The sequence below is a fragment of the Primulina eburnea genome, unplaced genomic scaffold (assembly GCF_022965805.1).
Source record: "Primulina eburnea isolate SZY01 unplaced genomic scaffold, ASM2296580v1 ctg618_ERROPOS3241678, whole genome shotgun sequence".
Classification (NCBI taxonomy): Eukaryota; Viridiplantae; Streptophyta; class Magnoliopsida; order Lamiales; family Gesneriaceae; genus Primulina; species Primulina eburnea.
Window position 1 is genome coordinate 75,638 of NW_027331397.1, and position 15,870 is coordinate 91,507.

General features: G+C 40.0%; 1 non-coding gene across 1 annotated transcript; it reads left to right on the forward strand.

The window, feature by feature from the left end:
* The first annotated feature begins 15,419 nt into the window (after positions 1-15,419).
* LOC140821521 (small nucleolar RNA R71) lies at positions 15,420-15,525 on the forward strand. Its single transcript, XR_012115779.1, has one exon. It is a non-coding gene; the product is annotated as a small nucleolar RNA R71 (small nucleolar RNA).
* The last annotated feature ends 345 nt before the right edge of the window (positions 15,526-15,870 follow it).

The window sequence follows — 15,870 nt, forward strand, 5'->3', positions numbered from 1 at the left end:
ACATTGCTTTGTTTGCGAGACTATTGGCCATTGGGGCTTAAACCACCGACCAGAGCCTCTTCCCAACATCCTAGGGAATTATTTGAACCATGGCTAAGGGCCCTAGGCCAGACACAATTCGAACCACTCCAGAAATCAAACCACACGTCCCTCCCGAACACCAAACCTGCGCGTGGAAGGTTGCTATAGTTCTTGATGTCATGGACCATTCCAGTGGCCATTTGATTGACCATTGCACGATCTAGACATCAAGAGGTATGGTATGAACCATGGCTATGGGCCAGAGGCCAACCAAGATTCACACTACACCACAAAAATCGAACTACACTTGCTGTAAAAATGAGGGGGGCCGAAGGGGGGCTGTTCTTGTTTCTTTCATTTGAAAACCGATTCCACCATGGACCAAGCCTCAAAAAGGAGACTTGGTCACGTCTTAGACATGATAGGGAGGTGTTCTACCCATGGCTATAGGCCCCTAGGGTAGCGAAGGTCAGAAACTCTCCCTTGACAGCAAGCAACAAAAATCGAAGTACAATATGGCACTAAGGATGATTTGCTGTCAATACTGAGTTTCCGGCGAGTATGGGGCTGAAAGACTGGGCCAATATGGTCCTAACATGTCCTAATACATGTCAAGATGCATACTTGAGAGCCTAGGATCGAGCCATACCCTGCAACAACAGAAACAACTGAAAACGTGAGAGCACAAGGGAAAACCGAAAATCTGCACCTTGGTTTCGAAAATATTTTGTCATGTATTTCGGTTTTCCCCTTCAAATTTGTGTGCATACGATGTTTTAAAATAATAATATGACTTGATTGAAGATTCAATAAAAATATAAACATGTCTTGGTTTCGTTTTGAAAAGAAAACGAACGAATATGACGACGGGGCGTGGAGGAGACGGAGTGATCTTCTTTTTCTTGTTTTCCCTCGATTTCTCTCTTGTTTTTCTATGGCTTTCTCACGATTTTTTTCTGAAATATGCTCTCAGATTTTCGTTGCAATGGAGAGGGGGAAATGGTTAGGAGAAAGGGGAGTTGCAATATAAAAGGGATTCAAATGGCATGACCAAGTCTTGCTCTCTTTGAATTTGTTGGATGAGAAAGTGGTTTGATATTCAAGAGATCGTTGGAGGGATAAGGGAGGTGCAAGACCGATTCTTCAAGGCTAAGAACAAGGTAAGGATAATGATTGATTAATAATTAATGGTGATTAAAAGTGAAAGGGTTATCATACTAGGAAATAACAAGGAAAGTGTCAAAGGTGGGGAGTTGTCAAAGAAATGTTATGACACCTATGGGGTGGCCGAAATTAGGCTAATAAGTGGAGGGGAAATATTGTTTAGTTAGTGTATTTTAAATCTTTAGAGTCTTATCTATCCTTTAAATAATTTAGTGAATTAACACATTAATTATGGAACCTAAATAAACTTATTTCCTACTTACCTCAAGTTACTTAAATAATTCCTTAAACATTCTTTTACCTTAAATTAATTTACTAGTTAGCTAAAATAAATTCTGGGAATGTTTTCTTAATATTAAATTTTATCTCAAAACTCCAACTCCAGTCCGGCCTTACTTAATTAACTGAAAAGATAACAATCAAACTACTGCATAAAATAATTAACTTTAAAGAAAACAATTTAAATACTCATGCAATAAAAATCATTTTAATTTAAATACTAGAATTATGTATGGCTTATACGTAATCAACTTTACGGGTTCTACATTAAATCCCTTAATTAAAATAGAATACACAAAATGCTAATTTTAAAAGTTTCAAACTCTTAAATCACAAAACAAATAAATTAGGCTTTAAAATACTAGAAACTTAATAAATTAGTTAAAATGCCCAAACCTCAACTTAAAGTAAAATACCACATTTTAAATTTCCAAAATCGTCTCCGGTCTTTTCATCGATCCCGCCTCGAGTAATCGCCTGAAACGTGAAACTTGGAAAACATTTTAACGTGCATCACCCAAACATTAAAATAATGCAATTTAAATAAATCTTGCTTCACTAAAATCATTTTAAAATTTAAATAAAATATTTAACAATGAAATAAATGCATGGGCTATACATGTACTGAATTTGGGCACTATATAAGGAGTTCGTATATTAATTTTTTTAATTAATGAGTAATTGATACCGATTAAGTAAAATACATCTTATTTATTCTTTGTAGGATAAAATGGATAACGATAGAAATTAGATATATTGTCGGTTGGAGTTTGGATTTCTAACGAATTTGATTAGCGACGGTTTTTATAGAAATTTTTTTATAGTGACTTATGATAATTAACTTTTCGTATTTTCAATTTTGAGTACACATATCTTTTAAAACACGTATAGTTAGGATATGTGTGAATTGGACATGTGTATTGAAAACACAAATCACCGAGGATTTTTGCGTCCGAGGATTTCACAGCCAATTAACTTAATTGTTTCCAGTAACTTTCTATCCAAATCTTTTATTAATATTGCAAAAAAAATATTTAATTATGAATGATTAAAAAATTGGTGTTTGTCCAAGTATTTGTAAAGCCCAATAAATAGTGGTCATTTGCCTGTTGAAACCCTAACTGCAACTCTTCTTCTATAACCAGGTTGTGTACTTTTCGTTTTGGTAATTTCAAGTGAATTGTGATTAGGATGGGGAAGCCAAGTTCTAAATCGCAAGGAGATCTCCATGGCTTAAGGTGTCAACATTGTAATGGCCCCCTATCGAAAGAGATGGTAAGTCACCAAAAACCCTTTTGATTACCCAACAAATTATCCTCAAAACTAAAATCCCAACTCTGAATTCACATGATACCAGTGAGTGGACTGTTTCACCACTCATCAAAGACAGTTTTTCCATGGTGTGGATCGCCATTTTTGTATCTTTTTCCTACTGCGCTCTATTTTTTAATCGGACTTGTGATCTTTTATCTTTTTTACTTGTTGCATTAGATAGGATCAGCCATTGGAGGCACGGCATGAGCTTTTTATGGTTTCAACCACGGTATGAATGATGTTATATAATTTCGTATGATTGGTTAGTATGTTCTGGGTCAAGACACATAATTTGATTTGAATTATTGATTTTTCTGCATTGACTCATTTGTTTTAACTATATTGATTGGTGTATTAATTTTTTTTATATGTGATTGAATTTATTGTTAATTTGGGATTGTGTGTATCATACCATATGAGAAAATTTCTTCTGTTCTTTACAAACTCTTGCAATTTTAATGGAAATTTTGTGTTTAGATTCTCTAATGTCAATCCTTCTACAGCTATGCCGTTTGTTAGGAGGTGGATCAAAGGACCTATGTGGTTACATTTCCTCATTGGTGCATTTCTCTTGCTGTTGTTGTAGGAGTTGGTGTTGTAACCGTTTGTTTTGGAACTTATTTTCTCTTGGTATGGTGATGGTGGGTTGTGGATTACCATCATTATACTCAACCGTGGCATTTTTCAGTGCTGCTTTATGATGTGCATTCTATGCTTATGCCAGGACAAGTAATATTAATTGATGTTTTTAGTTGGAAGTACTTGAACATTCGGTGATATTGGGTACCCTCAGGCTTCGACAATATACAATGTTGAAAACTTAATTCCGGTGTTTTGACAAATAGACTTACCAACTGAACTAAGTAACTGAACTGATCATCAACTGAACACGTCATCTGCTGAACTCAGTTCACTGATCGATACAACTGAAGTTCATTCTCGTCAACTGATTCTTTACCAGCTGATCTCTCAGCTGTACACGTCATCAGTTGAAAGCGACAACCGACAAATAGTACAAATACCTGCAAATAGTAGTGGAACGCCGCATTACAGAATGAACAGTGTACGACTGACAGAGTATATCGACGTGGCAATCAACGGTTAGAATATTCAAACATTCTTTAATGTTACCGTTGAGAGGAGAGCCTATAAATAGTCGAAGGCAGCAACTGAAGATTCACTCGACTTTCAGTTATCTCATTTTACTTGCTGTCACGCTGCAAAAATATTTACTTGCATTTAGAAATCAAAGCTCACGCTTATCAGTTATATCAGTAGTATTCAATAATACATTCTCGAGCTTAAAAGAGCACTTTGTAATATTTGATATATTTTCTAAGTTGTGTTAAGATCAGTTACAATCTGTAAAAGTGTTGTATACTAAGAGTTTCAGTTTTGGCAAAGTGATAAGTCCAAACTGAAGTGGTTCAGTGCAGTGTTTTGTATTTGATCGAAGTATTTTAGTGAATATCTTATCTTCATGACAGAAGGGGTGACGTAGGAGTTATTCAAGTCTCCGAACATCCAGAAACAAATTGTGGTGTCATTACTTCAGTTGTCATTTTCAGTTAGATACTCTATCTTTCAGTCAGTTTATTTTCCGCAATTGTTTTATTCAGTTTAACTGATTGTTATTGACCGACGGAATATCTAGTTTCAGTTTGTAACAAAACTGAAATCATATTGTCGAAGAATATTTAAATTCGAGCAGTGTTTATTCAACCCCCCTTCTAAACACTCTTTATTCGATTAACCGATCATTTCAAGTGGTATCAGAGCGAGTTATATCCTATCAAAGATTATCTATACTCAATTTGTTCACTATGTCTTCATTCAATAAGATTCCTATGTTCTCTAGAGAGGATTTCGACGATTGGAAGATCAGGATGCAGGCTCACCTAGCTGCACAAGATGATGATATGTGGTACGTTATAACTGACGGACCCATGAAGATTTTGAAAGCCAATACAGTTGTTGCCATTACTGATGGGGCACCTCATCGTATAGAAAAGCCTAGAGATGAGTGGACTACTGAGGACAAGAGGAAAGCAAATCTGGACAATGTAGCAAAGGACATATTGTATAAAACACTGGACAAAGTAACGTTCAGTAAAATCAAGATGTGCAAGACAGCCAAAGAGATTTGGGAGAAGTTAATTCAGCTTTGCGAAGGAAACGAACAAACCAAAGAAAACAAACTTTCTGTTGCCATGCAGAAGTTCGACAACATCAGAATGAAAGTTGGAGAAAAAATGCATGAATATGATGAAAGAACCAGCTGCATCATCAACGAACTGAATGCACTTGGAAAAGTGTATACCAATAAAGAAGTAGCTTTGAAGGTGATCAGAGGTCTTCCCAAGGAATGAGATGTTAAAACTATGGCAAAGAGGGAGTCTAAAGATTTAAACAAAGGTGAACTCCATGATCTATTTGCTGACTTGAAAGCATACGAGTTTGAACTACAAACTTCAAACTCGAGAAGGAGAACCATCTACTCCAGCAGCTACTACTGCCTTAACTTCTGTAAGAACAGAACCAACTGGTTCAGTTGAGAAAGCTACTGATCAACTAAGCAATGATGCCATGTCATTGTTCATTAAGAAATTTGGAAAATTTATGAGGAAAAATCAAGGGAATTTTCAGAAGCACTATCAAAGAAACAACTCCAGAGAAGAGTCAAATGCATGCTACAACTCTGGCAAACCAGGTCATTATATTGCTGACTGTCCCAAGCCTAATAAGGACAGTCAAGTTTCAACTGAAAGAAAGAAGAAAGTGTATGAGCACAAGAGGAGATCTAAGGACGACAAGAAGCCTTACAGAAAAAAACATGAAGTACTCCTAGCTGAAGATAGCAAAGCCAAATGGACAGACACTGACAACGAGGAATCAGAACCAGAAACTTCATGCAGTTCTAGTGACAATGAAGAAGAAGTGAAATGTCTGATGGCTGCTGATACAGAACTGGAGTCCAGCAGTCAACAGGTATTTGACTTTAGTTCAACTGATTTTACCAGAGAAGAATTTATTTCAACATTGCATGACATGGTTAATGAGTATCAAAAGCTTGTTTTATCTTTTGAAAAAGCCAGAGCAAAGCAAAATGATCCCAAAGACGATAAAACAAAAACTGATGAATCAGTTGATATGTTGAGTCTGAGAAGGGAGATTGCTGAGCTCAGAAATGAAAGAAGCAGGGATCAATTAATGATTCAAAAGTTATTGCTTTAAAATTCAAAGCACACTGAGCTTATTCAGGCTTGGAACAAACCGTCTGATGCTTTAACTGATATACAAAATTCTCAGAAATCAGTTACAGATAAAACTGGTTTAGGATTCTGTAGTAAAGATGATTCGTCTTCCAAAGATACTCAGCCAAAACTGAATATGAACAAAGGGAAATACATTCACTTTGTAAAATCAGTTATGGTATGATTGAGCAAAACTTGCACAGTGAAATCCCCAATAAAATATTATTTTGTATGCTCAAAAATTAATCGCAAGTGCACGATGTCAAGTTATAATATAGTGTACGTGAGTACGAGTATCGTTCCACTGAGGACTGTGTTTTACAATTGTTATTTTAAGTTATTGAACATTTAGCAACGAAAAGTGATTTGATTGTTTTATTACTACTAAAATCAAATAAGAATGCAATTAAAAAGATTCAAAATCAAGTAATGCGATATAATGTCTAAAATGGTTGAGTAAAATTCAATGAAAAATGGATTTGTTGGGAATCTCGGTTCACCTACCCCTCGTTAATTAATTAATTCGTTCGATCGTGATCTACGCTTCCGACAGAATTTCCTAATCTATTGAACACACTCTCTCGAGCTATGCCAAACTAATTCTACTCAATGAAGTAATTAAATATCTTTAATTATTTCTCAAGAGCGAAACGCATTTCGATTTATGAACTCCCTTAATTTTCGACCCTTAGGACTATGATTATCGGCACGTATCCAATCTCATATATCTATGTAAATTGTAGATCCACGGATTATACTACTCGATCCTATCACTCGTTATTCTCTCGAACTCACTCGTGATATGAAAACATCGTTAAAGTTAGCTACACTTTAATGACACGATAAAAAAGTAGTAAAATCAAGAATAACGCACAATCGAAATATGAATTAATTCAATTGAACAGGGTAGGATCCCCTTTAATCCCAACAAATAATAAAGTTAGCTACTAGAATGCATAGTAAAAATAAATGCAACAATGTTTAAAATGAAAGAAACTAGATTAGAAATACTAGGCTAGACGAGATCTGCGAAGAACGATGGCCGAAAAATCACGAATCTTCAATCCAAGCGCAAAGTGCTCTCCCAAAAGCTTGTGGCGGCTGAAGAATAATGTCTGCCTCTGTCTCAATGCCCCCCAAAAAACGTCTACCAACCTTACCATATCCTTTTCTTCAGAAAATAAGGAATGGAATCGAGCATGATATTTTCCAAAAATAGGTGGCGCTTGTGCAGTAGAAAGGTACTGCTCGAGCGCCACACCTTCTATAAATCTCCTTGGGAAGTGCGGCATTCGCGCTCGGGCGGTAGAAAACTACCGCTCGAGCGCCAACTCTTCTGTAATTTTCCTTTGGGGCTCACTTCTCGCGCTCGGGCGGTAGAATTACACCGCCCGAGCGCGAAACCTTCTGTAAAGATGCTTCGGCATTTCTCTTCTCGCGCCCGGGCGGTATAAAATTACCGCTCGGGCGCCAACTTTTCTACACATAAACTTGTTGGCTTAGCTCTTGGCTCCGATTTCTGATTTTCCGGTCATTTTTCCTGCAAATTCGTCATGCCCGAGTGAGATATGATAAAATGCAAATGTTTATTCTAGAATGAACAAAATGTGATCGAAATAAACGTATACACAATGCAAAACACACACAGACTAATACAATAAAATACGTAAAAACGACACATATCAACCCCCTCATACTAACCTTTTGCTTGCCCTCAAGTAAAATAGGTTATAGACCGCAGTCAAACACGAAACAAACACAAAGGTGAGGGTACCGAAACAACTAAAATGATGGTGAAGTAGCGAGCCGGTATCGCCTGCCTCAGCGGGTGTTTGAACCACATCCCCTTAGCCAAACCCCAACATTCATCAATACGCCGATTAAAACACCTTATGACATTTTGATTTGACCAGAAGTGTGGTCGTGTGTGTGCTGTGGGTCTCACTAGCTCGTGCTTCAGACAGTTTTTGTTTGCAAATCATGTGAATCACCAAATCAACAATTCAATGCAAGTTTCCCTATCCCGAGTTCTGTTTCTAGTCGTGACCAACAAGTGAACACAAAACGGCTAATTTTCAAGGTTGTACACCAGGAAGTAGGGAGTCAATATCATGAGGTTTGGAACGGCTAAAGAAGATGGGACGTACACTGATCATTTTCATTATGCACTTGTCAGAATTTTTATCTGACATTCCTCAACGCCTTACTTCTCCATCTATTTAGCCTTGGGATAGGATTTCATCCCTTTTTGGCTCCCCCACACCTTACATCCCCTTTTTTCATTTACCACACTCTTGTTGTAATACTTCTCTTTTTTTTTTTTTTTTGTGCATAATTTTCTCAAGTGTACTCCCTAAATTTTGAGTATATGGAATGTTTGTTTAGTTGGCTTAGGGATAACTCTTGAGGTATTATGCACAATTGGGACGAAATTTATTCCGGTGGGTTTAAATGATCTATGCTATTTCATGTCATTGGTCGGTCGCGACTGTCAACAAAATTCATTCAAGTTCGACTTGCATCTCATGTCATTCCAGTTCCTCCCACAGAATCTTAAACTCGACTATCGTGTACACTACTAATAATACCCGCAATGTACGCATATACAATAAACTTTTCATATCACTGGGGTATTCATGACGTGTGATAACACTAAGTGACATGCAGTTCATTCACCCCACAATCATCATCGGCTACCAATTCACTAATGTCACCATCACTGCTACTTATGCAAGACACAGACGAATGCAAACAAAGAAGAAGACGTACAACGAACCCCTCATACTATACGTGTACAATGTCCCCAGTGCACAAAAGACGCAAAACACAGAAATGCAAACACAAATGCAGACTAATAAACATGAAAGCTAATAAACATGCTAGACTGAAATAATGATAAGAAAGAAAAACAGAAAAGCGGCAAAGAAATAAAAGTGCGAAGTAGGGGAAACAGTAAACTCCCCTGATCAAGTGTCATCCTCATCATGCTCTGGCGGTGGCACTCCTGCGGCCTCCCCCTGCTGAGAATAATCATACTGGAACTGGAATGGGGGAGGAGGTAGCGGAGTCGGTGGAATGGTCGACGGGTCAACGCCCCGTGCACAAGCAAAGTGCGCATCATGGAGTCAATGTGCGATAAATGGTCCGCGACATAGGAGTTGAACTGACTCTGATGTGCTTGGAAGGCGAGATTTTCATCCATCTTGTCATTCTGAGTTCGCCTGCAGGGTTGTGGTGGGCGACGTTGTGGTACAGCAGTGCTTGATCCACCGGCATCCTCCCCTCGAGGGGGAAAATCCGCCCGTCGTTTCGCTCTTTTTCTTTGTTCATCCTCCTGACAAATTGGCTTCATCGGTTGAAGCCACTCCTCGTAGTCCCTGAAGTGCACCCCGGCCCGTGCACACAATTCCGAAATGATGGTCGGGAAGAAAAGGCCTATGTGGCTGTTGTGGGCGCTCAGTGTGATTTGCGAGTTGAGAAGTTTTCCAACATTGATGTCGTCTCCTCGGTGCAACGCAAAAAGTAACACCGCACGCTCCTTTTGCACCTCGCTTTTGTGCGAGACTGGCATCATCCGTCGGGCCACAAACAAATACCACAAGGCACTCTCAGCTCTCAAGTACTTCTCATCAAAACAGCTCGGCGTTCCACCCAATGGTTTCCACATTGCACCCGGGTGGAACAAAGTCTCGATAATCAGGTTGTAGTCGGGATTAGCCATCAATGCCTGGAAATTAGAGTCATTGACCTCGGCCGTTTCCAAGAGGGCGTTAATCGTGGCCGAATCAAACGGCACAAGTTTTCCTCTAACAAATGCCCTACTATCAGTTCGTTCAACGACATTGGTGTAGAATTCCCTAACCACCGACACTACAGCCGCCTTAGGTTGCTCGCCAAATTTGTCCCGTCCCCTTCTTTCTAATTTCACAATAGGTGTCATGTATCTATCTTCAAAAGTGCGATGGAATCCCCTCTCGGCTATGGGATTTCTATGTATTTTAGCATGATCATATCTAGCACGAGCCTCCGCACTCACGAAACGTGTCCTATCAAATGAGGATGAAGAGGAGGAACCGGGGTTACCTTTTTGCTTCTTGGGAGCCATTGTGTTGGAAGAGTTGAAGAGGAAGTTGATGGCTGGGGAAGAAGACCCGATTGATGGAATAGGCGTGTGTTCCTACAAAGAAGATTCGCCTTGCCGAGGTTTGGGGAAGAAATCGACCACCTGCACACGAAAATTGAAGGGGAGAGTGAGGGAGAGTTAGGGATTTGGGGGGGGTAGGGGTGCGCAGAAATGAAAGGGGAAAGGGGGGAAAGCGACTTAAAAGCAGTCGCGCTCGAGCGGTGGAAAACTACCGCTCGAGCGCGAACCTCTCTGGAATTTATTTCCAGAGGTAAGCGCTCGCACTTGGGCGGTACAAAAAAACCGCTCGAGCGCCAACCTCTCGGGAACTTTTATTTTTGATGCTTCGGGCGCGCTCGAGCGGTAGAAAACTACCGCCCGAGCGCCGAGTTCTCGGGAAAATTGTGGCACCTTTTTTTTTTTTTTTTCTTTTTTCTTTTTTCTTTTTTTTTAAATAAAACAACAGTAAAATAAGATATGCTGACGCGAAAGAAAAAGAAAATTAAATTAAATGCAAGAGCAGGGAAAGAAAAGTAAGTTCTCAATTTATTGTCGAGAGCTAGACTGTCGGCCGGTCTTAGTTCGGCATGTCTTGGGACCGGGTGATTCCAAGTTGTGGCTCAACTGTGCCACCCATGTAGTGCTTCAGGCGCTGGGCATTGACCGTGAATGTCCCGTCCTTCCCATCTTTCAATTCTACAGCTCCCGATGGATAAACTTTGGAAATCACGAATGGACCAGACCATCGTGATTTCAATTTTCTGGGAAACAGTCGCAACTGGGAGTTGTAGAGTAGGACACTTTCACCCTCTTTAAATTCTCTTTCTATAATCCGCCTATCATGAGCCTTCTTTGTCTATTCTTTGTATGACAGTGCTAGATCATAGGCCAGATTCCGGAATTCCTCCAACTGATCTAGTTGAAGCAAACGCTGTTCACCTGCATCAGTAAAATTAAAGTTCAGTGCTTTTGTGGCCCAGTATGCGCGATGATCTAACTCTACAGGTAGATGACATGCTTTACCAAACAAAATCCTATACGGTGTAGTGCCTATAGGTGTTTTAAAAGTAGTCCTATATGCCCAAAGAGCATCATCTAATCTCACCGACCAATCCTTCCTACTGACACCTACCACTTTCTCCAAAATTCGCTTTATCTCTCGGTTAGACACCTCCACTTGCCCACTCGTCTGAGGGTGATAGGGGGTAGAGATTTTATGTGTGACACCATATTTGGTCAAAAGTTTTTCAAATAGTTTGTTGCAAAAATGCGTGCCACCATCACTAATGATTGCTCGTGGTGTTCCAAATCGGTTAAAAATGTTTTTCTTTAAAAATTTTAGGACCACTTGAGCATCATTAGTGGCATACGCTTCCGCCTCTACCCACTTAGACACATAATCAACCGCAACCAAGATGTATTTTTTCGTGAAAGAACTGGGGAACGGTCCCATGAAGTCTACCCATACATCAAAAACCTCACATTCAATGATTTATTTAACGGCATTTCATGACGGTTAGAGATGTTACCTGACCGCTGGCATTTATCACAATGTAGCACATAAGAACAAGCATCTTTGAAAAGATTTGGCCAATAAAAGCCACATTCAAGTACCTTGGATGTCGTCCTTGTTGGTCCGAAATGACCACCTACCTCACGGTCATGGCAATGGTTGAGAATTTGATCAAACTCTTCCTCCGCAACACACCGTCTTATCATGGAATCTGCACAAATTTTAAACAAAAACGGTTCCTCCCAGAAATAGTATTTCACGTCAGAAAAGAATTTCTTTTGTTGGTGAAACAATAGGTTTGGTGGAGGTGTGCCTGTGACAAGGAAGTTAGCGAAATTTTCATACCATGGACAATGTTTCATCTCAAACAGTTGCTCGTCAGGAAACCAATCATTAATAGCTTGATCTACACATTCATTACTAACAAGCTCTAGCCTAGATAAATGATCTGCCACCACATTCTCAACACCTTTCTTATCTCTTATTTCCAAATCAAACTCTTGTAACAGTAAGATCCACTGAAGTAAGCGTGGCTTTGCATCTTTCTTAGCAAGCAAGTATTTAAGGGCAGAATGATCAGTGAATACAATTACTTTGGACAAAACAAGGTATGAATGAAATTTATCAAGTGCGAATACTACTGCAAGTAATTCCTTTTCAGTTGTTGCATAATTCAATTGAGCCTCATCTAAGGTCTTACTTGCATAGTAAATTGTGTGAAATACCTTGTTTCGCCGCTGGCCAAGTACGGCCCCCACTGCAGTGTCACTGGCGTCTCACATGATCTCGAAGGGCAGGTCCCAATCCGGTGCCACCAAGACAGGAGCCGTCACCAAGCGCTCCTTTAAATCCTCGTATGCATGCAAAAAGTTAGAATTAAAATCAAAGGGTATATCTTTCATAAGTAGAGAAGATAGAGGTTTGGCAACTTTAGAAAAATCTTTGATGAACCGCCGATAGAAACCGACGTGGCCTAAAAAAATTCTAACTCCCTTTACTGAGGCTGGTGGTGGTAGGTTCTTTATGACTTCAATTTTTGCTTTGTCCACCTCAATTCCTTGCTCCGAAATCTTGTGCCCTAAAACAATTCCCTCTTGTACCATGAAATGACACTTTTCCCAATTGAGCACCAAGTTTGTCTCCTTTCATCTTCTCAACAAGGATCTCAAATTCTGCAAGCACTCATCAAACGTTGCACCAAAGATAGAAAAATCATCCATAAATATTTCAAGAAAGGTTTCAATCTTATCATGGAATACAGCAGTCATACAGCGCTGAAATGTAGCAGGTGCATTACAAATACCAAAAGGCATTCGGCGAAAAGCAAATGTGCCATAAGGACAAGTGAAAGTGGTTTTCTCTTGGTCCTCAGGTGCAATTGTGATTTGATTATACCCCGAATACCCATCTAGAAAACAATAAAATTCATGCACCGCTAATCTCTCTAACATTTGATCAATAAAGGGAAGGGGAAAATGGTCCTTACGGGTGGCATCATTCAACTTCCTATAGTCAATACACACTCTCCACCCCGTAACAGTTCGCGTGGGAATATGTTCGTTCTTTTCATTGGTGATTACCGTAATCCCACCTTTCTTAGGCACACATTGAACCGGACTTACCCAAGCACTATCGGAAATAGGATAGATAATACCTGAATCGAGAAGCTTAATGGTTTCAGCTTTTACTACCTCTTGCATCTTTGGATTTAGTCGTCTTTGAGGTTGCACGAGAGGTGAGTACTTCTCTTCCATCAAGATTTTATGCATGCATATCGATGGACTGATTCCCTTGATGTCTGCCACCTTCCAAGCGAATGCCCTTTTGTGATCTTTGAGAACTTGCAACAATTTGTCCTCCATAGCATCTGTCAAAGCAGCAGAAATAATGACAGGCAATGTGTTATTCTCACCTAGGAATACGTACTTTAAGTGCGGAGGTAAGGGTTTGATCTCAAGCGTCGGTGGCTCCTCGATGCTCGACTTTGGAGGGATCAAATCTCTGCGTTCTCCTAGGTCCTCCAGTCGCATCGTCATTGACTTTCTCCATGGATGGTTGGCATTGAGATGTGCCACAATTTCAGTTTTTTCATCGTCCAATTCCTCTTCTCCCAACTCAGTAGTGATAGTGGCCTCCAAAGGGTCCCTAAAAGCATCCTGCACATAGTGAGAAACAAGAGAGCCAAAAGCATCAATTATAAAACAGCTATCAGAATGCAGTGTGTGCTTAAGTGCAATAAAGACATCAAAAGTAATCTCCTCCTCGCCCACTCGCAATCTCAACTTCCCTTCTTGAACATCAATCAGTGCCTTGCCAGTCGCAAGGAATGGTCTCCCCAAAATGAGAGGCATCTCGGTATCCTCCTCCATGTCGAGCACCACGAAATATGCAGGAAAAATGAATTTGTCCACTTTCACTAGTACATCCTCAATCACTCCGCGGGGGTACTTGACAGATCTGTCAGCCAGTTGCAAGGACATCCTCGTCGGCTTAGGCTCTCCCAACCCAAGTTTCCTAAACACAGACAATGGCATCAGATTAATACTTGCACCAAGATCACATAATGCTTTATGAAAAACAACATCACCAATCATGCAAGGAATAGAGAAACTCCCTGGGTCTTTTAGCTTCGGTGGGATTTTGTTTTGCACCAAAGCGGAGCAATTTTCGGTTAAGTTGACTGTCATATGATCCTCCAACTTCCTCTTATTAGCTAAAATGTCCTTCAAAAAATTAGCATAACTAGGTATTTGCATTAGAGCATCGGCAAAGGGAATATTGATAAGCAACTTTTTAAACACCTCAAGAAACTTACCGAATTGTGCATCTAGTTTTGCTTTTTTTAAGTGCTGCAGGGAAAGGAGGAGGTATAACAATTTTTGGTTGTGCAGTGGTTGCTAGTGTGGAGTTAGAAGACTTACCTTTAGATGTCGCAGTTTGCTCATCCACTGTTTGAGTTTTCTCTTTTTCCCTTGACTCCAAAACTTTCCCGCTTTTCAACTCAATAGCCTTCACTTGCTCTTTTGGATTAGTCTCTGTGTTACTTGGAAAGGTGCCTTGCTCTCTACTTGCTATCATCTTCGCTAACTGACCAATCTGATTTTCAAGTCCCTTTATCGACGCATCCTGATTTTGAAGTCTAGTTTCAGTAGATGAAATAAACTTAGACATCATTTGCTCCAAGTTGGACTTTTCTTCTCTAGGAGGATCGGATCTGTACATCGGTTGTTTGCCATATTGTTGTCCTCCTTGCGGTCGATTCTGACTGTTCTGACCGCCCCATGAGAAGATAGGATGTTGCCTCCACCCAGGATTGTATGTGTTCGAATAAGGGTCATGCCTTTGGCGGTTTTGGACTCCCACTTGATTCACTGGTGCCTCATTTTGCACATAGAATGGATTGTCGTCTTGACAATCCTTCGCATAGTGTTCCCCTCCACACTTTTCACAGAATATCTCTCGAAGACGCATCGCCGTGCCACCCACATTCAAGCCGTCTATTTTCTTGTTTAAAGCATCAAGTTGTGCAGTAATACCAGAAAAATCAGTTACCTGGTGCACTCCTGCACTTCTCCGCTGGTTGTTCCTGTCAGATTGAGGATGATAACTGCTAGCAGCCATCTCCTCCAACAACTCATATCCTTCTTCCGCAGTCTTCCTCAAAAGGTTCCCACAAGCAGCAGCATCTATCATAGTACGGTTAGGAGTAAGCAAACCGTAATAAAATGTTTGAACGACTAACCCAAGTGGCAACTCATGATGTGGGCATCTTCGTAGTAGGTCCTTGAAGCGTTCCCATGCCTCATATAATGATTCCTGATCGAATTGAGCGAATGTTGTAATGTCTGCCCGCAGCTTCATGGTCTTGGAGGGAGGGAAGTATTTGATGAGAAATGCTTTCGCCATGTCCTCCCATGTAGCGATCGAACCTACAGGCAAACAATTTAACCACGCTTTAGCTTTATCACGTAAGGAGAAAGGAAATAAACGCAATCTAACAGCATCATCAGAAACTCCAATGAATTTAAAAGTATTGCAGATTTCAAGAAAATCCGCGATGTGCGTGTTTGGATCATCCACTGCAGTTCCTCCGAATTGGACTGTGTTCTGAATCATCTGGATTATAGGTTGGCTTGATTTCAAAGTGATTTGCCCGCACGATAGGTCTCACAATGCTAGTGCGTGCACCCTCCAAAGAAGGT